This window comes from Thalassophryne amazonica, chromosome 4 (assembly GCF_902500255.1).
Source record: "Thalassophryne amazonica chromosome 4, fThaAma1.1, whole genome shotgun sequence".
NCBI classification, from domain to species: domain Eukaryota; kingdom Metazoa; phylum Chordata; class Actinopteri; order Batrachoidiformes; family Batrachoididae; genus Thalassophryne; species Thalassophryne amazonica.
The window spans coordinates 108,026,563-108,051,686 of NC_047106.1; the positions used below are offsets into that span (position 1 = coordinate 108,026,563).

The 25,124-nt window shown below is 41.1% G+C and overlaps 1 protein-coding gene and 1 long non-coding RNA gene across 2 annotated transcripts in view; one reads left to right on the top strand and one right to left on the bottom strand.

Annotated features, from left to right (window-relative positions):
• The window catches only part of nbeab (neurobeachin b), a 1,103,372-nt gene that overhangs the window by 213,533 nt on the left and 864,715 nt on the right, over nucleotides 1-25,124 (top strand). The window lies entirely within an intron of this gene.
• On the bottom strand, nucleotides 1,864-20,181 carry LOC117508607. The gene is made up of 3 exons (XR_004560145.1): nucleotides 19,994-20,181; nucleotides 11,733-11,739; nucleotides 1,864-1,875 (listed from the first exon to the last, which is right to left on the bottom strand). It is a non-coding gene; the product is annotated as an uncharacterized LOC117508607 (long non-coding RNA).

Consider the following 25,124-nt stretch of genomic DNA (forward strand, 5'->3'; position numbering starts at 1 on the left):
TATAAGGACCACAATATCAGGATTCAAAACAAAGCACACCATCTTCTGAGGGCACATGAGTCTGTAGATAATAACAACTGCCTGTCTGCTCATCTCAGTGATACTAGCGCTAACTTTACAGGATCACAGAGCAGCAGTCTGACAGTTATGATGCCAGTGCTGATAACTGAGAAATTTAATGGAAATGTGAGTTTGTGGCAGGAATTCTGGAACCAGTGCAACACTGCTATCCATGGGAACAATGCACTTTGTAAGAGAAAAACTCACATATCTGGAAACCTACCTGACGGGGCCAGCAGTAGCTGGACTCACACCAACAGATGGTAATTATGATGTGCAGTTGACATTCTCCAAAGCAGATTTGGAAGAAAGGATTTGATGCTCACAAATGCTCACATCTCAAAACTGTTGAATCTCTCCTGTGAGGAAATCATCAGATGTTAATGCACTGAGGTAGCTATATAATGAATGTGAAATTCAGATACAGAGTCTAGAGTCACTGGGAGTGGTATCGGACACCCATGGCAGCATGTTATGCCCAATACTGCTACAGATGATGCCAGAGGACATGGCTCTTGACTATAGTTGCCAAAGGGGTGAAGAGGATGGCTGGAGAGTGCCTGATGTTCTGAAATTCCAGAAAAAGGTGGTTCAGAGTAGAGACAAAGCACTGCAAATCATGAGAGCATACAATCAGAGAGACAGCCTGTCTGCTCACAGACAATGCAGGAAAACGTTCATTTCCCATGAAATGAGGCCAAGGAAGCCAAGCCTGGCATCTGCAGCTGCACTCCACACAGCAAGCCAGAGGATGCAAAATTTTCTGTTCTGTGATAGTGCAAAACACAAGGCTGAGAGATGTCCAGACTGTCAGGTTGAAGCACGTAAAGAGAAGCTGATGAAGCTAGACAGGTGCTTTGAAAGCCTAGGACTGAAACATATTGCAAGGTTCTGCAGAGTGAAAGGTGTGGCATGTGCCGTGTGTGGAGGCAGGCATCACATAGCCATTTGTGACCAAAATAATGAACCCCTTCTGACAATTCCTGAAAAAACAGACACTGTCTTCTCCTCAGTAATCCTACCAGCAGATGCAAAACCGAACCATGACGACAGTGTATTGCTGCAAACTGCCAAGGCCTGTGTGGTTGGGCAGACTGGCAGGAAATACAGTTGAGTTGTATGCAAGAGTTTGGGCACCCCTGATAATTTTCATGATTTTCCTTTATAAATCACTGGTTGTCTGGATCAGAAATTTCAGTTAATTATATCATATAGCAGACAAACACAGTGATATTTGAGAAGTGAAATGAAGTTTATAGGAATTACAGAAAGTGTGCAATAATTCTTTAAACAAAATTAGGTGCATAAATTTGGGCACCCCAAAAGAAAAAAATACATCAGTATTTAGTCGATCCTCGTTTTGCAGAAATAACAGCCTCAAAACACTTCCTATAGCTTCCAGTGAAAGTCTGGATTCTAGTTTAAGGTATTTTGGACCATTCTTCTTTACAAAGCATCTCAGGTTTGTTGGTTTCCGAGCAAGGACAGCCCGCTTAAAATCACCCCAGAGATTTTCAATAATATTCAGATCTGGGGACTGAGATGGCCATTCCAGAATGTTGTACTTGTTCCTCTGCCTGAATGCCTTAGTAGATTTTGAGCAGTGTTTGGGATCGTCTTGTTGAAAGATCCAGCCCCGGCGCAACTTCAACTTTGTCACTGATTCATGAACATTGTTCTCAAGAATCTGCTGATATTGACTGGAATCCATGTGACTCTCAACTTTAACAAGATTCCCAGTACCTGCACTGGCCACACAGCCACACAGCATGATGGAACCACCTCCAAATTTTACTGTAGGTAGCAAGTGTTTTTCTGGGAATGCTGTGTTTTGTTTTGTTTTTTTCCAGCCATGCATACCGCCCCTTGTTCTGTCCAAATAACTCAATTCAGTTTCATCAGTCCACAGCACCTTATTTCAAAATGAAGCTGGCTTGTCCAAATGTGCTTTAGCATACCTCAAGCGACTCTGTTTGTGGCGTGTATGCAGAAAAGGCTTAAACTGCATTACAGCATCTACCTGTGCAAAGGGCGCTGTGTAGTTGAATGATGCACAGAGACACTATCTGCAGCAAGATCATGTTATAGGTAGGGTTGGGTATCGGGAACCGGTTCTTTTTGGGTGTCGTTAAGAAATGATTCGATCCACCGACATCAGTAGCCTTTTTGCTTAATGATTCCCTTATCGGTCCTTCAGAGCGGCCGTTGTTTTTGGGGATATTTGTCGGGAAAATTATCATGTCTATGTTGATTACAGATCCTGCAGGGGTTCTTTAACCATTTCTGCAACTCGCTGCTTCGTTGGTTCTTTGTTTTATTTCGCTTTATCTTAATTTCTCCCCGCTAAAACCCCAATGAGCATATGTCTGTAATTATTTACCTTTTTTATGTTAAACCGACCTGTTATGATCTTCTGAAACAGTTGATGTATTTTATAACTTAAAAACGGGGCCGATGCTAATGTGTTAGCATGTCTATGGCCTTGTCAATGTTAAAGTTAGTATTAAGCTGTTCGCATCTCAGCACGTTTGTGTGCATTTGTTTTCTGTATCATAATTAATGGCTCAGCGTTTGTTGTCGTAAAAGAGTCAAATGTATTACAAATTGTAATTCATTCATTCATCTTCTACCGCTTAGTCCAATTAAGGGTCGTGGGGGGCTGGAGCCTATCCCAGCAATCATAGAGCGTGAGGCGGGGTACACCCAGGACAGGATGCCAGTCTGTCGCAGTACAAATTGTAATATTTTTTAAATTTATTTTTGTTTATATACGAGGTCTGTCAATAAAGCAACGGTCCTTTTATTTTTTCAAAAACTATATGGATTTCATTCATATGTTTTTACGTCAGACATGCTTGAACCCTCGTGCGCATGCGTGAGTTTTCCACGCCTGTCGGTGACGTCATTCGCCTGTGAGCACTCCTTGTGGGAGGGAGTCGTCCAGCCCCTCGTCGGAATTCCTTTGTCTGAGAAGTTGCTGAGAGACTGGCGCGTTGTTTGATCAAAATTTTTCTAAACCTGTGAGACACATCGAAGTGGACACGGTTCGAAAAATTAAGCTGGTTTCAGTGAAAATTTAACGGCTGATGAGAGATTTTGAGGTGATTCTGTCACTTTAAGGACTTCCCACGGTGCGAGACGTCGCTCAGCGCTCTCAGCCGCCGTCGTCAGCCTGTTCAAGCTGAAAACCTCCACATTTCAGGCTCTATTGATCCAGGACGTCGTGAGAGAACAGAGAAGTTTCAGAAGAAGTCGGTTTCAGCATTTTATCCGGATATTCCACTGTTAAAGGAGATTTTTTTAATGAAAGACGTGCAGACGGGTCCGCGCGTCGGACGCAGCCGACGCGGTGCGGCGGCACAGGAAAAACACCTCCGTGTTGATAACCATTTGTAAAATCCAGGCGGCTTTTGATGGCTTTCAGTGGAGGTGAGTACATAGAAATTGTTAACAGCAGGACATGTTCCAACTTGTCCTTAAGGCTTTCAACAGAGGTGTTTTTCCTGTGGCGGAGCGTCGCGTCGGCTGCGTCCCGACGCGCGGACCCGTCCGCACGTCTTTCATTAAAAAAATCTCCTTTAACAGTGGAATATCCGGATAAAATGCTGAAACCGACTTCTTCTGAAACTTCTCTGTTCTCTCACGACGTCCTGGATCAATAGAGCCTGAAATGTGGAGGTTTTCAGCTTGAACAGGCTGACGACGGCGGCTGAGAGCGCTGAGCGACGTCTCGCACCGTGGGAAGTCCTTAAAGCGACAGAATCACCTCAAAATCTCTCATCAGCCGTTAAAATTTTCACTGAAAACCAGCTTAATTTTTCGAACCGTGTCCACTTCGATGTGTCTCACAGGTTTAGAAAAAAGTTTGATCAACAACGCACCGGTCTCTCAGCAACTTCTCAGACAAAGGAATTCCGACGAGGGGCTGGACGACTCCTCCCACAAGGAGTGCTCACAGGCGAATGACGTCACCGACAGGCGTGGAAAAACTCACGCATGCGCACGAGGGTTCAAGCGTGTCTGACGTAAAAACATATGAATGAAATCCATATAGTTTTTGAAAAAAATAAAAAGGACCGTTACTTTATTGACAGCCCTCATATTAATAATAATAATAATAGCAACAACAACAATAATAGTAATAATAACTAATAATGCTACAATACAATTTTAGAGAAAGAGACAAAAAGAACCTGATAAAAAAACACAACAGAAAATATAAAGCCAACTAACAATGAACATAAATAAATAAATAAATATAGAAATAAATAACTGTTTCTTGTGAACACCTAGTGACTCTTACACCTCCACTTCATCCCTGTTTTACTTAAGTTTAATGACAATTTGTTTTGGTCAAACCATATTTTTAAGTTGTTAATTTCTTCAGTGATTTCCACCAGAACTATCTGCCAAGCTAGAAAACTACTGCATCCTACTAAGAGCAGAATACTGCTGGAATGAATTTGAATAAGGAAAGTTGTTTTTTTTCTCACCAAAATGGATTCTGTTCTGTAGTTTATTGTCTGGAATAATCCCAGATTGCATTTCAGAGCTTCTAGAATTCAAATATTTGCATGTGGGTGGTGGTGGGGGGTAATCTTGAGTGCAGCAGCCAGCTGAGCTCAGGTCAAAGGTATGGAGTGACATTCATGCCAGAATATCTGAAAGGAAATGCTTTTGACAAAACTACAGATTTTGTTTATTTATGTCCAGAGATCAATTTCATATTTATTTACTTTAAGACTCAATAAAATGTTGACATAGAAAACCTGCTTTTAGTACACAGAAAATTCACAAGAGGTATCGATAAGGAATTGGATCAATAAGCAGAATCGATAATGGCATCAATAAAATCTTATCAATACCCATCCCTAGTTGTAGGTTTTTGGAGCAGGTCTGTGGGTTGACTATGACTGTTCTCACCATCCTTCGCTTCAGCTTATCTGAGATTTTTCTTGACCTGCTACTTTGGGCCTTAACTCGTTCTGTGCCTGCGGTCTTCCATTTCCTCACTTTATTCCTCACAGTGCAAACTGACAGCTGAAATCTCCACGATAGCTTTTTGTATCCTTCCCCTAAACCATGATGTTGAACAGTCTTTGTTTTTGAGGTCATTTGAGAGTTATTTAGAGGCTCCCATGTTGTCACTCATTAGAAGAGATGTAAAGAGGGGAAACATTTGCAAATGGCCACCTTAAATACACTTTCTCATGATTGGATTCACCTGTGTAAGGAGGTCAAGGGTCAATGAGCTTAGCAACCCAGTTTTGTGTTCCAATAATTAGTGCTAAATGTATTCAAATCAATAAAATGACAAGGGTGCCCAAACTTCTGTACCTCCCCAATTTTGTTTAAATAATTATTGCACACTTTCTGTAAATACTAGAAACTTCATTTCACTTCTCAAATATCAGTGTGTTCATCAGCTATATGATATATTCAACTGAAATTTCTGATCCAGACAACCAATGATTTATAAAGGAAAATCATGAAAATTGTCAGGGGTGCCCAAACCTTTGCATACAACTGTACTTCATTGTTAGCTGGGAGGCAGCAGTCAGGCAAGTTTTGTCCACGAAAACATGGTCAAAACACTGAAATGACCTGTGATTAGAGAAGGCACATTCACCATCCACACAGTTGGCTGCTATACTCCAACATGAAGAAACAAATCTTGGAGAATGTCTGGGATAAACACCAGAGTGTTGAAATGGAGGCAGTCGTGACACCTCAAGTGTGCACAGAGGCGATGAAGGTATCAGGGGGTCATACGCAGAAATAGGATAAGTCTTCTGCTCATTGACTTTCCTGGATATGGCAAATGTGAACTTTCTGTGCTCACTGGCTCAGATTATTACTGGCATATAGTAACAGGCCATGTAGAGACACCGACAGAGAGCCTGGTAGCCTTAGAGAGTACAATTGGATGCATTGCCCAGTGCAGTGTCAAACATGACAGAGAGAATCTGCATGCATATTCAGCTCAGTGAGGATGCTCACATTAACAAGCTGCTGCGCATTCTGGGAAATTAAGTAACTGAAAATCACAAGTGAAAATTTTGAGAGGCCAGAGGACCTTGAAGTTTGCAGCAGTTTGATAAACCTCCATCTACAAGGATGGACACTATCAAGTGGAACACTGTCATGGCAAAAAGACCACCCTGCACTCCAAGACAATTAAGGCATAGTCCAAATTAGGTTGGAGGGCTTGAAGCAAAAATTCAGGAAGGATCTTACATTCTATAACAGATACAATGAAGTGGTAGAGGACTGTGTAAAGCAAGGAATGGCAGAGGATGTGACATCCAATGAAATACAGTATTACATACCTCATCATGCTCTTTTGAGAGAGGATAAAGCGACAACCAACCTGTGAGCTGTGTTTGATGCTTTATCTCATGAAAAGAGCGGCCCCTTATAGCAGGACCCAGTCTGAACCTAGAATTTATGAGTGTTTTGATCAAGTTCAGATTACATGAAGTCGCATACATGGCAGACATGAAAAAGGCATTCTTGCAGATATCATTTGTCAAAACCAGATAGCGATGCTGTAAGATTTCTGTGCTTTGCGGGCCTGCCACATGCAGAGAACAATGAGAAAATATATTTATTGATATTGACCAGAGTGGTGTTTGGAACCTCTTCAAGCCCATTTCTAATCGCAGCTACTGTATGAAAGCATGTCAAGCAATATGAGACAGAATGCACACAGGTGGTGGAGACTATCACATCATTCTTTTATGTTGATGGTCAGAAGGCGTATGATCGGGTACCCCAGGAGATGTTGTGGGAGGTGCTGTGAGAGTATGGAATGAGGGGGGTCCCTTCTGAGGGCCATCCAATATCTGTACATACAAAGCAAGAGCTGTGTTCGGGTCCTTGGTTATAAGGCTGACTCATTCCCGGTGGGGGTTGGCCTCCGACAGGGCTGCATCTCATCACCAATCCTGTTTGTGATATTCATGGACAGGATATTGAGGTGCAGTTGGGGGAGGAGGTTCTTCAGTTTGGTGGGTTGACGCTGTCGTCACTGCTTTATGCAGATGATGTGGTCCTGTTGGCTCATCAGCTGATGACCTCCAACACTCACTGGATTGGTTCGCAGCCAAGTGTGAAGCAGCTGGGATGAGGCTCAGCACCTCTAAATCTGAGGCCATGGTTCTCAGCAGGAAACCGATGGATTGCCTACTCCAGGTAGGGAATACGGTCTTGCCCCAAGTGAAGAGTTCAAGTACCTCGGGGTCTTGTTCACAAGTGAGAGGACAGTGGAACGTGAGATTGACCAGAGAATCGGCGCAGCAGGGATGGTGTTCTGACAAAAAGGGAGCTGAGCCGAAAGGCGAAGCTCTCAATCTACCGGTCAGACTTTGTTCCTACACTCACCTATGGTTATGTGGGTTGAGTCATAACCAAAACAACTAGATTGTGGGTCCAAGCGGCCAAAATGGGTTTCCACAGGAGAGTGACTGGGGTCTCCCTTAGTGATAAGGCGAGAAAGCTCAGTCATTTGTGAGGAGCTCTTAGTAGAGCCGCTGCTGAGGTGATTCCCAGCATCTGGCAAGAATGCCTCAGGGGTGCCTCCGAGGTAGGTGTTCTAGGCATGTCCAGCGGAGAGGAGACCTCAGGGAAGACCCAGGACTAGGGGAGAGATTATTTCTCCACACTGGCCTGGGAAAGCCTTGGGATCCCCCTGTCTGAGGTGGTAAATGGGTGATCTATGGTAATGGAATTATGAGGATGGGAAATCTGGCCATATTTTAGCTCCCCATAAAAATGTGCTCCGATTGTAATTCCGTTACCATAGAATCGCCCAAATGTGGCTCGGGAAAGGGAAGTTTGGAGTCCCCTACTGGAACTGTTGCCCCCACGACCCGATCCGGATAAGCGGTTGAAGATGACTGAGTGTTGCTGATCTTAAATGCAGGGATGGATGTCCTATATTAATAACTGCATTAAGCTGACTGCACAAAAAAGAAATATCTTGAGGGACATACTGTCTGCAGTGGAATAGGAGTCAAAGATTCACTGCAGGGTTTTTTTTTTGGCATTTGCATTTTGTATGCTGCCTATTTTTTCTGATATGGGGCTGTAATAATTATTATTTTGAGACTGCTTTACTGCCAGTGAAACTGGTGCCTTGCACACAGTGGATGTATATTAAAGACACATGCCTCTTAAGCCTCAGCAAAATACTAACCTCAAAACAGTAGCGCTTCCCAAACATTACCAAACCATTAGATGATTCAAACTTGGGCATAACTGGGTGTTCTAACGGACAGTGACTTTAAACACATGTCAAAGCTGGTTGCAGGGTGACATTAAACTTTAGGCATCAGCCTCATTGAAATAGTGTGTTCTTAAAACCATAGTCCCTGCCAGAAAACCTGTTAATTTAATTGAACTCTGCAAAGAAGAGTGGCCAAATACCTGCAAGAATTTTCACTCAAGCTTGTTGGTGGCTACCACAAGCATCTGATCAAGCTGGACCTGGCAAAACGTCATTCAGCCAAACATTAGGTGTGCTGTATACAGAATTTTTACCTGGCACGTATATATCTGTGACCATGCTCTGATTTCCAAAAAAAAAAAAAACAGTAAAAGGAAAACAAACGAGTTTTCTAGAGTGTTGTTGTGAAGGTGTATGCCACTTCAGTGGCATTCATCCTTTTGAATTAGGAGGATTAAAGCCTGCAGCAAGAGTCGAGCTCCATGCTTCCAACAGAATACAGCTACACTGATTTCATGTTCCCTCTGGCATGAGAGGAGAATTGTGGCTGATACCAGCAGGGACACGTAAATCCTTCCAAAGGAAAGGAGATTTTTTTCATGTTCCTTATATGCTGGCAATGAATGCAAGAATGCTTCAGAGTAGAGTCACTGCATGTAGAAAATAATGATTGGTGAATGATGCAAACATTACTGTGGCTGCTTAATGCTCTCAGTTTATGTGCACAGTGTTGGAGTGTTTATGGAGGCATACTTTGTTCTTTTACTGCAAATGCATCGTGAAGAGTACATGGGGTCCATGGTGGGCTAATATTTGTGTTTATTTATAGGTAATGGCCATGAATTTCTACATCTGGCAAGGCAGGCATTTGGTGGCAGCAAGTAGTCAAATAACTGCACTGCAGCACTGGGGTGGCTGCAAGGTTGCAACAACTCAGAGGTGTTTAAAACTGGATGGATTTAGCCCAGTGCAGGTGATGTAGGGATCAGACAGAGCAGGTGATACCTTCAGAGGATTTTGAACAAGACAGGGAAAACAGTTAGGCTATGAACCATCACTTTTTTAGCAGTGCGCTACATAAAAATGAGATTTTAAAAACATAATTTAGATGATATGCAGACTGGCCAAAGTAGCATGTAATTCATGGCACAAATTCTGTATCTCCAAATTATACCTTTTCAGGACCAACTGTTTAAAGGATGCAACACCCTAATAAATTCTCTACACAAGCTAGCATATCTACTAGTTTGTGAACATCATCAAGAAAATATTCTTCTTAGATGACGTAGTTTTTCACCCCATACTTGTAGTTATCTGTTTTAATGTTAAAAATACATTTTTATACTGTGCTGTTTGTCTCGTTGTTTGATGTTATCAACTAATTTTTCTGTTCTTAGTTGTTTTTTAATGCGTTTTTTAAATGGAATTTTATTCATGAAATATTCATTTTTTAATTTGATTTGTCTGCAAAAAAGAAAAAAAATCATGCAAATAAGTTTTTTTTATATATATTTTATTTGTACTATGTGCATTCTGGGCATGGCGTTCTGGTTCTGGGGACTATAGGTAGCCCTGCTGCCTGCAGGTAATCCGTTTTTGGGGGGTTGGCGTTAGGATTAGCACAGCCACCATAAAAGCTGTCACAAAGCTCAACATAAAAAAAGTAGTCTTCTTGTTTCTGCACTCTAAGAAAGTAACTCTGCAGTGATTTCCCATTGGAGGGTAGGACATTATAAAGGAAACTGATGAAAGCCATTTAGAGCCTTACCTCTGGAAAAGAAGAAACCATGGGAGAATACCAGGGGTCTTTGGTGGGTGGATTTACTGAGGGATTTCCACTGTGCAGTCAGCTAAGGATGACTTTGTTTCAAATTAACACATACGTATTTATGTACTTAAGATGTCACTTGCATTGTGAGAGAACATCAGATGTGACATTTTGGCCATGTGGCATGTTCTTCATGTATAATCTAGCACCACTGTTGCCTCAGCATGAGGGACCACAGTGTCTGGAACAGGCTAAGGGAAAGCCTGCATTTAATCTGGCTGCTGCAGACAAATTTTTACTGTCAAGAGTTGGTTGTCTGCCAAAGCAGTTGCTTTGCAGGGCCCGCAGCGGTTTTGTGGTGTGGTGGATGCTATAATTGTTATTGATGTATTGAGTCAGGACAGGTACTGAATACTTCCATGAAGTCAGAGGGGACGCACAGCTCTACAGGAGCACTATTGTCAAGCTGACATGCTCAGCAAACAGCATCATCAAGAGTCACAAAATCCCAGATAGTCTCAAGTCCACAAGCAATCCCAAGCTAGCCAGGCAAGTCAGTCATTCTGGGTGCATGACCAGTGTGTGCCCAAAGATATCCACTAGGTCCCTCCTGCAAAATGGCACAAAGGCACATGAGAGTCCATCCCAATGGTCTTGGCACAGGTCTGGAAGCGATGCCACACCAAGCAGGACAATACACTACACAGTCAAGCCAGTCAGCAGCATGGCTAAGGGGGCAGCAGTAAAAGTAGGAGCAGGGTCAACAGATTGGAGATGACCAGAGGCCTACACCCAAGCAGGATGTGGGAGAAGCACATCTATTATAAGGATGCACAGCATAACCGCCCCATAAACCACTGCTCTGATGCACCCATGTCAAGTCAAGTCATGTATTGGTGCTGCGCTTTGCCACAGCTAACAACACCACAGAACCGCCTTGGGTACTAGATGGCAACCAGCCAAGCAGACAAACCAGTCCATTCCCCTATCTCTAAAATAACCATCTGTCTGCCACAGGCAGGTGAAATGTGGGCATCTCCTTGGCCTTTTCCAGCTACTGGGGTCATCAACACTCAGGCACCAGCGTGTTGGATCATGCACAGAGAAACTGGCCACATGGTTAAAGTGTCGCAGCTGACGCTTCCTCACAATGCAATTGCGCGTCAGTCATGACTGCTCTGATGTGCTCACTCTTTAGTAATTTCCTGCATCTCCAGCCCCAATTCCCTTTCTCTCACTCAAGACAGCTCATTTGCAAGAATGTTGTTATTCCCTCCACGAATCACAGCCGCTGCACCAATCAGTTATTTTGCAGGACATATGAGGAATTGCAGGTCAAATGAGGTGTAGATAGACCACAGGAAAGTGTCACAGTACACCCCAGTAATATAAACTGTTCATCTCACATATCTGCCTCATCTTATGTTTCAGAGAAACTTGTGAGTATATGAAATTAAGTTTTGAGATGTGCATAACTGCAGCTGCCAAGGGTCTGGTATCTGAGCTGTGGTTATTCAGGCACCCAGTCTCAATCAACAACCGATCCTTTGACCTAACCCCAATGACCAAGAGCTACACAGTCACCCCTGCAGCCCACCAGTGGTGCACCAGGTTTCCATAACATCCGCATTAAATTCTGGTACGTAGCTTTGGAAATGATGACATGCATGAAGACACGCATGAGCTATAGAGGAGAGTGCCAGCTTGGCTTGACACTTCCTGCTCACTCAGCTAACCAAATGGGTGGGCCTCACATCAGTGTCCAAATCCATCTAGACCCAGCAGCCACGACCTACAGAAAAGCTATGCCTGCTTCACTCACCACTCACCAGGCCTCAGGTTACATCATAAGGGAGATTTCAATAGAATGCTTCAGACAAGGGTGTGTGACGTTTATTCTGCAGATTTTGAAACATAAGGACATATTAAAAGTAAATATAACCCCAACCCCTCCCTCCTGGAGCATATTGTCTGAAACTCTCCTAAACCAAGCTGCATCCACAACATAATGAACTGCCACTCGCAACACCTGCAGACAGATGAGTCTATTTTCTGCTCTGAGAAAACTAAGGACACCAGTGTGTTGCTGAGCTCAATTACACTGCATAACATGAGCACGTATAGAGTTCCGCTGTACATGTATAATGTTTATATGTAGGACATGTAACGCCATCACAGGAAGTTAATAAGTAGAGGTGCGTATGGTATTTTCTCAAGTATAAGTTGCACAGGAATGTAAGTCGCATTGGTCCAAAAAATGCTCTTTGAGAGAGAGAGAGAGGGGAGGGAGAGAGAGAGAGAGAGGAGAGAGAGAGAGAGAGAGAGAGAGACCAGGAGGAAAGTATATAAGTTGCACTTGTCACTTCATGCAAGAAGAAGCAAATGGATTAATCGATGCATTATTCATTTATAAGGCACACATGGTGTAAAGGAGCACAGCTAATGAACAAATTAGTGTCACTATAAGGACCAAAATAAGTTAACTGCTTCTTCACCCACTGAACACACAATCATATGTGAGATGAGCGTACCATGCAATGAAACGTTAGAAAACCTGGTTTATCATTTAAAACACTAGTTAGCCATCAGAAATTAAGAGTGAATTAATGTTTTTGTTACAAGTGCAAACAGTGTCTTTAAGCCACTGAACAGATGATCAACAGATTAGATGAGGGTGTCTTCTTCTGCAGGCCTCTTCTCCTGTGCACCAGCATGGACTCCCCAAATTTCCTGTATATTTGTATTGTAAATTGTGTCGGTAGCATGGCCCAAGCAGAGGGTCACCCCATTGAGTCTGGTCTGCTTGAGGTTTGTGTGTCGTCTCCTTTCTGTACATCCTCTGTAAATCCAAGCTGTCACTTTCAAATGAAAGTTCAAATCCTTCGTTATTGGACATAACCACATTTGTTTCTAAATGTACGTCACATGCCGAGAAGTGCAGAGTAAGACGTTTTCCGATAAAGCACCCATTCACTCACTCAGCGAGAGGGATAATTAGCAATAAAATACATTAGAGACCACTAAATATTACCGCATGTGCACTGGTAGACAGTCATGATGTTGTGTTGCTAACCAGGACGTTAAATAACATGTGACATATCCTTTAAAATTTAATTCAAACCAAACCAAAAAGTAATTCCGTTACTTAAGGTTAGCAATCAAACACAGTAACCAATCAGTCACAAAAAATGAACAGAATCCAAACTGCAATTCAGAGTACCAATAATATAATTAAATAATTCTTAATTATTGCAGTATTTCAGTTCAGGTGAATTGGGTGTTGGACATAGATGTATGATAAGTTTAAGGGAAGATGGTTTGTATGTCCTTTTTGTTCAGGAGGAATCCAGTTAATTTATTTTAGTTCAAAGAGGTGTAGGTGTGTCTTGGTGTTGTTCTGTGCAGTACAGTGAGGAGAGGTGTTTTCCAGAGTATATGTCCCTTGGGAGTTGCACCTTTTTTCTTTTATGGGGAACTTGCATTATCGCACAGTGTTTCCCAGGACGCAAGTTTAATATCAGATAGGAAATTAGTGTAGCACATGTGATTTTGGCCCGCTCTGGGCTTTGATTCTATTTTTTCCTCCTTTCGTTTACCCACCATCTGCCCCAGCTCTGTGTTTATTAGTTATTTATCGTGGGTTATTGTGTTCTATTTGCTTTGCCACTTTGTTTCTTTGTTACTTTTATACGTTAGCCATTGTCCAGTTCCGTTCTTGTTTTGTTCAGCCAGTTTGTGTTTTATTGTTCATCATTTAGTTATCTGTTATGCTGTTATATCGGGTTTTGTTTTCTGTTTATTATGTTGTCTTGGTTTGCCCTGTCATCTCTTTATGTATTTTTTAGTCATAGTCAGTTCCAGTTTAGTTTGTCTTAGTGTTTACTTTTCATTTGTTCCCTGTTATTCCTCACGCCCAGTTAATTATATTCACTCCATGCCCTGCACCTGCCATTGTTTTTCCCCTCACTTTGATTCAGTCCGTTGTGTTTCCATTCACTCACGCTCTTTGCACCAGCTCACGTGTCTTTGTCTGTTACATCACTCCACTTTGCGCACTCCCTTCCTCACACTCTTGCCCCATCCATACGCTTTGTCCAGAAGACACGCCCCCTTTCTAGAGCCTTCTCCTCACGTGCACCTCATTAACACCACATCTTGTTTAGCCCACCTGTATTTAAACCTCACAGTCCTTCACTTCCCTGCCAGATTGTTGTCTCTGTACACTTTCCAGCACCCGTTTCTCAGTCCTCTTTTTGTCAAGCCATGTATCGAACTACTGCTTTGTGTTACCTCAACCATGCCTCTTACCTCATCCCAGATGTCGGTGTTTGGTCGTGCCTCTGACCCTTGCTCGTTCATGACTGCATCTCCTCCTAATCCTGCTAGTACTTCTGCTGCACTGACTGACCACATGTGTACCGAACCCAAGCCTGGAATAAAGAAAATGATTTCTCTTCCACCAAAGCCTAGTCTGGGAGTTTGCATTGCGGGTCCAGCCACTCTGGGTACTGGGCAGCCGCCCATCCTGACAACTTAGGACTTTTAAAGTCCAAAAATAGGCAAGATGGACATACAAACATGCACCGTACAACATACTGAATGTTATTTGACACAATTTGGACAAAGGAAATCAGATCGACATGCAATATTTGCCTATACGAGCATTCAACATGTGGCACCCAGCATTGGAAACACTAAAAACATGACTCCATTTGACTTTTGTATTAGCTCTTTAATTTAAGATTGTTGTCCATTGTTGTATACATTTTTATTGGAGTTTACTTTATCATTATTGTAGTTTGTTGCGTGCATTGATTCCAAGGAAAGCCCTGTATAAATTATTATTAATTGAGCATGATTTTTTTTTTTTCAGTGTCCAAGTCACAGGACCTCTCAAACTAGTAAAAATCCTCCAACTGATATTCCACAAAATACGGTATGTGTTTGTTCAAGAGGTGGGTTTATTGGTTGGTGAAGGGGTGGATAGAGGCAAAAGAATGGAGGAAGCCGAGAGTAGAATGCCTTGATTGGAGAGTGGGGTCAACACAGAACATGGTGCCATTTTGGGTCTAACTGCGCCGAACTACTGAATGGACCTTTTATGTTTTCAACATTTTTAAAAATCATTTAACCACATACAGCAACACACCCAGGTACAGGTGCTATCAAAATAAATAAATATAAAAGTAGTTAAACTATCAAATTTACATAAATTTACAATTTCATGATGATTTATTTAATTCATTTAAAGCCTGATTATTGCAGCTGCAGCTCTGTAACTCTGTGTTATGCAATGACGTGCATGACAGTTTTAAAGTTCTCTGTCTCTGGATAATACTTTATTCTGGACTAATTTGACCCTCAACAAGCTTTTCTTTCTACAGTCATCACCTCCAGTTCAAAGATAAGCTGTACATTTTCCTCTTTAACCGACTTTGTGCTTTAAATGTGATGTGGACATTTCTGATCCATTTACAATATGATGGGAGATGAAGGAATAAAAGCAAAAAAGTGTCAAATGACAGCCGTTTGTGTTTGATTTAACAGGGGCATGTCAGGGCTGCAGGTCTGAGTCTGAACACAGTTTGAAGAAGCTAAATGGTCAGACTTTTAATCACAGAAGTGATTCCTCTCCCACTTTCCACAAATCGGCAAGTGTCAGAGCTGAATTTTAATTTGTACCTCTGCACATCCAGACTGCTCGGAGTTTTTAATGGAAATACATTGCGATCGGATGGAACATTTTATCTGATGTGAGTGAAAAATCTGCTGTACAAAATCCGCTATATACAGTGTTTTTTACATGGAAAACAATACAAAAACCTTGGGACTTTTTTTGTCCGGTGACTGCGAATATCTGGCTTATATGACAACGGTTTAGTTGTGTTTTACTGTACATGGGACTGAACAATAAATTTACCTACCTCGCAAAGCTTTGATGATGATGTCTACTTCCATCCCATACAGCTTCTTCTGTTCAGATCTGAAGGGAATCTGTATATCTTGAAGCCCTTGCTGTGACTATTTGTGCATCCAAATGCACAGCAACCCGGCATTTTCAATGAATAAATAAATGAAATAGCTGAATTTACATGCAGACAGATTAACAGCCAATGCTATTTTTGCCCCAAGATGGCACCAGGAGTCACATGACCTATTTTTTTCGACTCGTCATGTCGCCACTCTCTCTAATAAAGGTATTCTAGCCGAGAGTATGCTGCTTTGATCAGACTGCCAGTAAAAATCCAATTGATGCGCATATCCAATTTGAATCTGATTCCATGGTGCAACCCTGAACAGTCAAAAGTTGCATGAAATCCCTTTTTCCTATATTCATTTCAAGCTTCATTTGTAGTAATTCAAATTGCTTTTTTTTATTAATTTGTTTTAGTTTGAATGCTCAGATGGGATTACAGGTGTGTTTTTTTGTTTGTGTTTGTTTTAAGATGTCTGTGACTTTTCACTGTGGTGAGAGCTGGACTTCCTCCATGCCACTGTCAAAAAAAAAAAAAAAAGAAAAACTAGAGACATTTGTCACGAAATGCCCCGCCTGCAGTACTATTTTCCATGTAAAGTGCAATAATATGTACATGTGTGGGGTAAGTATTTGGTTGAACCCTCATGTGTTTGATGTAAACTGGGATACACAGTGGAAAAATTGGAGCTTGAAATTATATTTATTAGAGGATGTGGCCAACAGTGGCCATAAAAGTCGGTAGCCTTCGAACAAATGCAACTATTGGTAATTTTTTAAAAGTAGGTCAAAGTCACCGGCCTTCGAACCCATGCAAAGTACTCCTCCAAGGCAAGTACCCACCAAATATGAAGTTTCTGTGAGCAATAGGTGCCGAGCTACGTTGCAGCGAAGGATTTGACAGTTGTGACCACTGGTGACCTTGAAAGGTAGGTCAAGGTCACTGGCCTTCGAACCCATGCGAAGTACTCATCCAAGGCAAATACCCACCAAATATGAAGTTTTTGCGAGCAATAGGTGCCGAGCTACGTTGTGGTGAACGAATTGTGGCTGGACAGATGGAAAGATGGATGGACAACCCGGATGCTATTTGCCCTGCCTGGCAGCACAAGTGCAGCATGGGGTGTAAAAATAAAATGAAAACAAACAAGTAAACAAACTAACAAAACCGACACACAAAAAGCGCAAACTAACCTGCAAATTGACATCCAAAAAATGGTCACAGAAGGCATTGTTGAATAACAGTCAAACGACAAACCATGTGGATTGCACTCATACATTACTCACAGCAGTCATTGCACTTTAACATTGACACAGTACTTCACAGAACAAAAGAAAAAACCAGCGCACTACCACAAGTTAATCAGAATTAAAATTGAAACACATAATAAATAAAAACAGAAATAAAATACTCAACAATAAAATAATTCCCACCATCCACAATTGTAGACAGCTAAGAAAAAAGTGTTTTCAGGATAGATTTTAAATTGTCAATCGTATTTTGAAGGCCTTCCTTCTATGGTAAATATGTACATGTATATTATTTTTTCAAGAAACATATTTGAAAAAATATAGGTAAGTCTTCTTCTTCTTCTTGTTCTTCTTATTGTTATTAACTATATTATAGTAGCCAAGTGGTGCGTGCATGCGTGTACATGGCTTTGATCACTCAAAAACTGGGAAAGCTGACATTTGCCGTTTGCATTTTGGGTCAAGGATGAATGCTTGGAAAACAGAAAGTTGATAGGATAAATATTTTTGAGAAATTAGCAATTTTAGCTAACCAGTAAACAATGGACATTGTGCTGCAATGCACCATGGGTATTCAGGGTTTTGACGTATTAAATGTTACTGTGGTTTATGTCAGTTTAACAGTATTGTTAGTGTTATTGATTTATTGTGTTTTTGATGTTCAGTTGGGTTAGTCACTTTAGATAAGTGTTATGTTGCTGTTACTATGAATGACTTAAGTGTCATGTTAGTACCATAAGTGAAATTTGTATTGCTTTTAATGTCTTCCGCCACAGTCTCTGTTTGTCAAATATAAGCACCTGCTTACAGCAGATTGCAGAAAGACAAAAAGCTGTGCATGAAATTTTGATCATATACAAACTGTGGAGAGCTGACATTTGCCATTTGGTATGCTTATGTATTTTGGGTAAAGGATGAATGGTGCCAAAACTGAACATTGATACGATTAATATTTTTAGAGAGGCTACATAGATTAGCTAACAACACTGAACATTGGAAAATAATATTTACATTCTGGACTCACACACCGTCCAGCAGAGGGCAGTAAATCATCTATAAATAAACACATTAGTGCGTGCATGATTTTATTTAGTAAGTTCAATGTAAGTACTTAATATAATTGTAAATACGTTAAATATAGATGGATGACACAAGAAACATACAGTTATTTCCATTGTGGTCCATTTTAAAATCAAATAATAGTAATACTGATAATAATTATAATAATAATGATAATAATAATAACAATAGTGTATATGATAACAAGAACCTAAACAATTTAGAAATACATTAAGACAGTAAATTACCATTAAAAATTATGTAATTAACAGGAAATAAAAGGTAAGGTTCTTCCTCTAAAAACTGTTGGGGTCTAAACGTCTAAGGTCTAATGCTACAAAAACATTCTAGACTCACACGCCATTCCAGCTCATTACAGAAACTGCAGTTTATTACCACACTTGTAAAATGTCAGCTACCTATTTTATCAACATTACCCAAGCTAGAGCCTGTGGATCCCCACGGGCAATACGCTAGTTATTATTATTATTTTTATTATCTTTATCTTTCACTTATCTCTTTATATCTTTTTTTTTTATTTTAATTTTTTTTTTGGCAATTTTTCAATTCATCTGCTGGCCCGGTAATACATATTTGTGGTTTCTGTTGGTGAGTTACACTCCAATGCATGTATTACTAAATGTGGAAACACACACAAACAGACACAGAGCCACTAAAAACATTACTTCACTGTCCCTCCAGGGGGTAGCGTAACAACAAGACAAAACAAAAAAAATAATGCAACTTCTCAAATGATCACTTTATATGACCTGTAATGTGACTTTATATGACCTTTATATGACCTCCGTCTGTCTGTGCATCAGAAAATACACTAAATGTTCTAAAATCAAATAAAATTTAATTAAAAAGAGGTTGATTTTGGAGCTACTGTTATGCTACTACGAAAATAAAAATGCTTTTTAAATTGATTTCTTCGGTTAACTTATTTCCCTTGCAAATACAGCTCCTCACCAGCAGGGGGTGGTGCAGACACCTCAGCACCCCAACTTCCAGCACCCCTGCCATAGACAACACTTCACAAATCTCTGCCGTAATTCAGTAACATGTTGTTTCAAATGCACATCCATTTATGTCACTATTTTTTGTAGACTACTGTGCGCATGTGTTACTTTGAAGGCTATTTTGCACATGATTGAAATTGCAAGTGAACCCCATTTGGTGTAGTGATAATAAGCAAACGATTATTGTCGTACCAATTTCACTTTTATATGTTGCTTGTTGTTGAAATAATTTAGTTGGAGGCAGAATTTTTCAGTCGAGCCTCATAAAAGTACATATGCAGTGAACTCACCATCAGCTGCGATTATCTACATTAAACTGCTTGTTTTGTTTGAAATAAATGAGACACGTGGAAACTTCATAACAGGATTCAATTACTTACTGCACACCTGTCGGTCGCACATCCGGTGACACCGACTGACGTGAAAACAGTCAAGCCGGGGTGGATTGTTTTGTAGCGCACAGTTTAATTTGATGCAGTTTTCTTACATTGTAACCACTGTTTCAGTCCAAGAGCAAATAACGCTCGCAAATATAAGCTTTATCTCGATGGTATAACAAGATGCCAGCTGTGTGTTTTCACGCCAGTGAGTCATTAGACGTGGGAGCAATCTGAAAGTGACGTTGCCACAACCAATTGTGATTGCATCACTGTTTCGAGCTTTTCCCCATGTTGGGCTCCAGAGATAAAATACAATTAGCAGTCGTGCTCATTTCAAGCAAACAAATATGAATACATGTCTTTATCAAACAGCAAAGCATTCTGTCGAATGACAACTGAATAAATGAGTGTGTGTTCCTGCACGCTGCTGCAGTGCACAACAGAAACTGTTTTAAACTGGACTTAATTTTTGTTGGACCATGCTTATTGACTTGGTAAATGTTCCACATAGGAAAGTAATCCACATGAAGTCCACAAACATAAGTGGTTTGTGGACTTCATTCTGGTGGAATGAAAAAGTCTGTGTGATAATCCATTGTTAATAGGGGTGCCGGAAAAAATTGATTCACGTCCGAATCGCGATTCTTATTTATTACAATTCTAAATCGATGCAAAATGTCCAAGAATCTATTTTTAAAAAGCATTTTTTTAAAACATTTTCTTGCTGACTCTCTGCGTGTACTGTTTGTCAGGCAACGGCTTCCGTAATACAGTGTCCCCGCGAGGGGAGGGTCTGGCGTGCTTCTAACATTCGTGAGCTGCAGCTTGGCATGGCGGACGAAGAGCTAATTCAGCCAACACCGTCTTTCCTGAAGGCAAATGTTTGGGTGCATTTTGGATTTTATTATTTGCTGCGTAAGAAGGAACTTGACATGACTTACGCAGTGTACAAAATCTGCAAAATGAAAGTCAAGTACTCGGAAACACTTCATATCCGCAAGCCCACATGCTACGCCATCACCCGGAGCTAAAAGAAGCAGAACAGTGGTATCTGCCGACTACTGTCACCCAACTCTGAATGAGCAAAGCAGATAAGTAAATTTACATCTTTAGAATCACTTGATTAACCTTGTAAAGCTGCATTTTCTTAAACATAAACATTTTTTTAATCGAAAATCAATTCTGAATCGAATCGTCACCCCAAGAATCGGAATCGAATTGAATCGTGAGTTGTACGATTCACATCCCTAATTGTTAATTATTAAATGAGAAAGCAGAAATTTCCAAAACAGGCTGGCTCCACAGTCTGTATAAAGACTCAAATAAAATCCAGTCTGTCATCTGATCATGAAACAAACAATTTCTGCTAATATATTAGCATAGGCTGTCTTCTTAAGTAGGAAACGGAAGTTGAAGAGCAAGAAGAAGAAGACAAAAGAGGAAAAAATGTTGAAGTAATGTGTTTAACTGGAATACCACACTTTTGAATAATGAGGGACTATTCTCAAAGTTGGAGCCACGTCACATCCGATGATGTGGTCAGTCCGAAGGCGAGAAATTGTAATTCCGCAGCTGGCCGCTCGGTGAAAACACACTCGGGCTGTATGATGTTCTGTTGAAATCAGCTGGTTTCTTATTGTCTCTAACTTGCTTCTATCAGCCAGCTGACAGCTCTCATTGCCTGGAACGATGACATTTATTCACTAAGCTGACCTGAAATGAACCTTTGTAGTACATTAATTTGACTTTACTGACAAGTCTGACCTCTTTGAAAGTGACCAAATTACATTGAGTTTGGCGATGTTTTCACTGACAAAAAAAAAAAAAAAAAAAAAAAAAAAAAACGGCCACTAGAGGGTGGTGGAACTTCAGGAATTCAATTTATACCATGATATGAATTTTAGGTCATATCATACAGCCCTAATCCAGATCCTGTCAGTCAGACCTTGTGAGTTGTTGCAGCGTTTGCAAAAAAGTGAACAGCGGAGTTACACTGGACATCAGTCATGTGACTGTTTCCATGTGTGTGACTGCATTGCAGTCCAACCTGTGTGGATAAGATGCAAATGAGGACTGCCACACGGACACACAGATTGTATCTGGTCACTTGCTATATATAATGTGGACAGTTCTCCAGAGAGATCAGAGTTGAATCAGATATGCAATAAATCCTGGCTGTCTGAACAAAGCCTGTGATATTTACTTCAGCTTTCGTAGACTGACCGAGCACACAAGGAATTCTGTAGCAGCTCTGAGAACTCAGCCTCTACTAGCGATCTGTGACTTCCAGCACAGTCACACTCAGTTGTCCAAAATCTTCATGACATCCTGCTAGTTATTGGAAGTCACCACTGTTACTTTTGCATGATTGTTTTCCTTTGTTTTAGCATATTTGTCCATACACTGGATTTATAACATCAGATCACCTGCTTCTTCTTTCTTCACTCACTTCTCTCTGTGTTTTTCCCCTCCTGTTCAGCTCATGTATGCTAGATTTATCTCTCTTTCCTCTTACCTCAGGTGCTCAGGTGAAAAGAGCTGTTCTGTGCATTTCTTTTACTTTTATTCTTCACCTTTCTACCCCCCTCAGAAAGACCATGTTTTTCTGAAAGAGAACAGACAAGGATTTTTAACTGAATGTTTTTTTTAACCATTTCTTTGCAATTCACAAAATAATAGAGATCAGAAAATTTCAAGCAAGGAAGCCAAATACAACTATGAATCACTGTTTTTTGTTATTTCAGGTCAGTTTTTAAGGTAGTACGATTAATCATAATCTTATGCATTGTCATGTCACTTATTGTTTTTGCTGAAACAATCAATATGCGTCTTATGGTTGGTTCATTGGTCTGTGTTGACTTTGTCATGTTTGCAAGGTGACAGAGGGGGAGAGAGATGGATAGTGAGGCCCAAACAAGTGGAGGAGAGGAAGACATTTTCATAAATGAGCTTCAGAGGCAATCTGAGGAAATTGTCCACAGCCTGTAGTGAAGTGAATTAAATATACCAACCCATGGTGAATGGCAATTTAAATACACTTGATTTTTCAGACTGATACAAAAGACTGTGGGTGACGGCGGCAGAAAGAGAAAATAAAAGTAACGGTGTGGGGAGACTACTGGCACTTGCAGTGGCAGCGCATACGTTTTGTTTCTTTCGCAGTGTAGATGTCGACCTACCTACAGTGCGCTGCCTTTGTCCTGAGGTGGGATGAGTCTGTCCAACCCAGAAAAATTACTTGCATCAAATACAATGTGATTTGTTGCTTTGTCTGCCATGGAGGCAATTTTAAGGATAGCATGTCCTCCCCTGACTTTTCTCATCCACATATTCAAAGTGGGTTTTGCAAGCACATGCACACAGCCATACCAAATGATTAATTTGATTTGGACTTTGGACCAGATTGCAAGTTGTCAAGGGCCCGATTTGAACATTACAGTGTGTGTGATTTCACACACTTATATATATATTATCACAGTCTTTGTGTGTAATATTAAGGGCCCCTTCACACATAGTGCAAATTTGGTCAAAGTGCACATGAAACAGGAATTGTATGCAAAACATGTACTGTAAATTCGTAGCTGCCTCAGATGCCTCCTACACCTGTTGCTACAACTATTTGTGAACAACAGCGGCTGAAAGACGGAGTGCGCGCTGTGCGAACCCATCGAACCCTCTCGCGGCACGTGTCAGCCAAATTCCAGCTGACACATGCGAACATCTAACACCACTCATGCGGCACTTAGATAATGTGTGGCCATTCGCACTATCATCACGAAACAGTCGGCAGACAATCATTGTTGAGCTGGATATGAAATTTGTCTCAGTGTCCCATAAGTGTGGCTTTGCAAAACAGCAACACACATGTGAGGTACCAGAGTGTCGGCTGCCCCCCGCACACACGAGGCGTGTGTGAATCGCGCATGTGTTGGGCTCCCTCCCATCCGTAAACATGTGGTGCCGAGGGGGGGTGCGCACTTACATGAGTTGCTGATATATGGAAGTACAGATGGTGTGTTGGTGTGTGTGCTGAACTGACAGGGGGTGTGTCCATCCACAGCGCGCACTTTGACAGGCTGCCCCAGGTGACAATGGACCATCAGATCATAACACACAGGAGGCGATCTGACTGTCACATCACTCACGTGAACTCTGTTCCACAATGTACACGCACGCGGAGCCGGCTGGACACACCGGACCAGTAGATGTGGAATGATAACAGCGCACTGCTTCATTAATGTCCTTTCATGACTGTCCGTCTGTGACCATTGGTCATCTACAGAGGAATAGACGGTTCATACTTGATAAGAGGGTGTTTTTTAAGATGTGTGGTTTTATGTTCTTTAAATATGTCCATCTCTTTGCTGATTTCAGGCATTTTCCCACACTGTTTACAGGCCAGTGACGGTAGCTCAGTGGTAAGGTTTTGGGCTGGTAATCAGTGAAGTGCAGGTACGAATCCCGTGGGTGACATGTATTTTTTTCCCACAGCAGTGGCGTGATGTGGTGCCACAGGTACCAATTGTTTTTTTTATTTTTTATTTATTCCACAGCAGCGGCGCAGTGTGGTTCCACAGGTACCAGCTGCTCGCACTGTGTTCACACAAGACACCTTCGCAGCAGAATTGTACATGCCTGCCCATCGGCACAATGTTTTCATAGTTCGCTAATTCGAACTGTTTCACGCTGTTTTGCCATAATTCAACCAAATTTGCACTATGTGTGAAAGGGCCCTAACTCATTCAGTTGAAGTGCAGCACTGTTTGAAGCACGAGTTGTCAAGTTTTTGCTTCCTGAATACTTTTGGTGTGTTTTCTGGATTTTGGTCTGGCGATCACAAAATAAATAAATAAATAATCGCCTTCAAATCTTTTGACTGTTTTCTAGATGTAACCTATTTTTGTGGTTTCTGTTTGTCTGTGTCATGATCTGGTCCTTTAGGCCCTGCTGGTATTGTTCTTGACCCTGTTCATCTTCTATGCTCTGAGCCTTCTGTGTTTTGTCACATCCAGTTTTCATGCTCATGTTTCGGTTCTAATTGGTTTTGTTTGATTTACTCTCTGTGTATCATTTGCTTACCACATTTATAGTTTTAATTTATTGCTTATTGTTTTGCTTTCACTCTTGGTCCCTTTAGTTGTTTTAGTCTTAGTTTTGTTCTGTTTATCACATTTATTGTTTTATGCTTTAGTCTCAGGTTTTGGTTATTTATCTTGTAGTGTTTCTTGTCAGGTTAAGTTCTGTTTGTTATTTATTGTGCTTTTCTATAACCTCTGGTTTTGTTTGCTTATCATTTATTTTCTAGTTAGTCATTTGTCTGTTTGCCCTTTTTAGACTAGTCACAGTATTTCTTAGTTCTGCCCCTTTTTGTTTTGCTCACACA